The sequence below is a fragment of the Montipora foliosa genome, chromosome 10, assembly GCF_036669935.1.
Source record: "Montipora foliosa isolate CH-2021 chromosome 10, ASM3666993v2, whole genome shotgun sequence".
In the NCBI taxonomy this organism is placed as follows: Eukaryota; Metazoa; Cnidaria; class Anthozoa; order Scleractinia; family Acroporidae; genus Montipora; species Montipora foliosa.
This window is the reverse complement of record NC_090878.1, coordinates 19,672,305-19,674,804: the sequence shown is the minus strand read 5'-3', so window position 1 is coordinate 19,674,804 and position 2,500 is coordinate 19,672,305. Positions and strand designations below refer to the sequence as shown.

General features: G+C 38.2%; 2 protein-coding genes across 9 annotated transcripts in view; both read left to right on the top strand.

Annotated features, from left to right (window-relative positions):
- LOC137973057 (tetratricopeptide repeat protein 28-like) overlaps nt 1–2,500 on the top strand; it is a 178,050-nt gene that overhangs the window by 70,426 nt on the left and 105,124 nt on the right. The gene's annotated exons all lie outside the window — the stretch shown is intronic.
- LOC137973058 (tetratricopeptide repeat protein 28-like) overlaps nt 1–2,500 on the top strand; it is a 77,988-nt gene that overhangs the window by 6,184 nt on the left and 69,304 nt on the right. For both annotated transcript variants that reach the window (XM_068819781.1, XM_068819782.1), the window contains one exon: nt 373–424. The gene's annotated coding sequence lies outside the window, so the exon portion shown is untranslated. The remainder of the gene's footprint in view (nt 1–372; nt 425–2,500) is intronic.

Here is a 2,500-nt window from a genome sequence, read left to right as displayed (position 1 = left end):
TCTGCTCACCTTTTTCGTTATAGAGGACTACTTTATCGAGGGCGTCGATAATGTCATAACCACATCAATCATAATTGCTCAGAGTCATTTCTTGGCCTCAAATCAATCTGCATCCATTTGGAACGACAGTGGTAATTAAGTTGCTCGTTGTTTCTCAACGCTGTCTAATAACAAGAGCAAGTTATTTTATGCTTAATAAATTGACCAGTTCTGATTACTTTTTACTTACTTCCTGTTGTTTTCTCTTTACTTTGAATTAAAGCTAACAACTTTATTTTCTGAATGAAACTGAATGAAGTGATCACGGTCATTCAGTTGTGAGTGACACACGCACGCAAAAGATCCACTGCTTATCCCTTAACTTATTTGCAGTGGTGTTCATCATTATTCCTGCTCAACTGATTGTAAAGAGGAACATTGCAAGGTAATTAGTAATATTTATTTAGCTTGCTGCAACGGTGTAATAAATTATTTGTTTGTTGTTTGATCGACCTAAACTGCCCTCTATTCTTTCCTTGTACATTGAGAAAGTAAGTAAATGCTGTATATCTTGAAATTTTTTCTGAATGAAGAGGATTTTAGTTTTCTCATTGGCTGAGATTCAAAAAGGAGCTCGGGGGAGTTACGTACGAAGCAAATGATGAGTAAGAATGCATTGAAGAATTCAGGCAGTGTAGTTGAAAATCGATTGGTAGAACTTAACCCAATTACTTAGAGTATCCCTTCTGCTCCTCTTGTAATGCTTGACAAAGCTGATGAGTAAATGTGACTTGGTACATCGTCTGAGTTCGGTGCAAATGCTCTTTGAAGTGTGTAAAAACACAGTTTCAGTTAAGGACATGACATTGCGTGTCCGTGTATCCACTTACTTAGCCATTTCTATACTTTAATTAATATTTAAACTACTTTTACTGCGTATCAGCATATTCACTTTAGAATATACTTAACAACATTTCAAGAGAATGGGTGGTATTTTCCACTGCGACTATTCACTTCAGAATAAGATACTTAGAACACCACCAGGGGATGGGTGGCAATAATTTTACACCACGTGAACAGTTACTGTACATGTATCTCTTAAGAGAGAAAAGGGGGAGGGGGAGGCCGGGCATAGGCGGGGGATTTGAACTCAGATCAGTTTTTCTGTTCAAATGCGCGGCCCCAGGGAAGTCATCCTGTGTCAAAAAAGTGCAAAGTCCTCACCCCAGGAGGATTATTGTTGGTCAAAAGAGTGCAAATCCTCCAACCCCATCTTCCTCCCAAAAATGCATAGGTAAAAAAGAACAGAAGAAATAGGGACAGAAATTATACACTTTATTTTTTAAAAGGTAACAAAGCAATGCCTTCAAAATGTAACATCTGCTATAATAGAAAATTGTCATGTAAATCCATAGTTCATCTGGAAAGTATATTAAAATTTTGAGGACTGTCTCAACTGATACTACTAAACAAGACAGTACAACAGGGAAATTCTGTTATCTTTTCATGACCTGTTATGCTACTTTTGTTTACTTGAATTGCCATCCTTTTATTGCTCATGGCCATTATTTATATTTCATCACTAAGACAACAACAAATATTACAGCTCTCGCCGTACTGAACAAGAACCTAGATATTAAATTTAATTAAATACACTTATTATGCTTATTATGCTTCAATCAAGCATACACAACTTGAACGAAGAAAACTCGTGAATATTCAAAGATATGCAAAAAATATGCACCAGAACACAACGAAAACAAAAGATTTTCTATTGGATTACATGTTACATCTCAACCTTGTTAAAATATATAGAGCAGATTCACTCACCACGCAGAGAATCGGTTTGCTCCTAGTTACTTCTGGGTAATTCCAAAACAACGGTACTATTTTTCAGTCTTTCTCGGTCAATCAAGATGGCGGTCAGCCAAGATGGCGTCAGTGGACCCCACTCTTCTAACGGTTAAAGTCAAAAGTCCCGACCGCCGGAACTCAACGAATGATCAAAAGTCCCTACAATGGGCAGACTTGTAACGTCAACTCCCCCTCCTATTCCCCCCCCCCCCCCCCCCAGCGGCTTAACATTGATAGGTGCATAACGTGAAGCTTTGTGCTTTTTTTGCTGCCACTCCATTGCACGTGATTACATGCACAACGACTTCAATAAGCGTCACGAAGTGTCCCCTTGCTTTTCTGCCCAACTTCAACATCACTCGTGTCGAGGAATACAGGCAAAAAACGTCACAAAAGTGCCCCCAAATGCTTCTCTTTAAGTAAAGATTAACTGCTGCATTTACCCAAAGCTAAAAATAACGCTAAGCTTTATCCTTATCTTGTTGTTGAAAATAGACTTAGTTTTTATTTTTTTATTTTTTTTAACTTAATTGACCGCTCCCCATAGGGGACACACTGCCTCCTTAAAAGGACACTTCGTGTCAGATGTCAAAATTGGCGTGCATCTAATGAAAAACCTTAAATAACAATGACCAAAACCAAGTTTTTACGAGCCCGCGAGACTGAG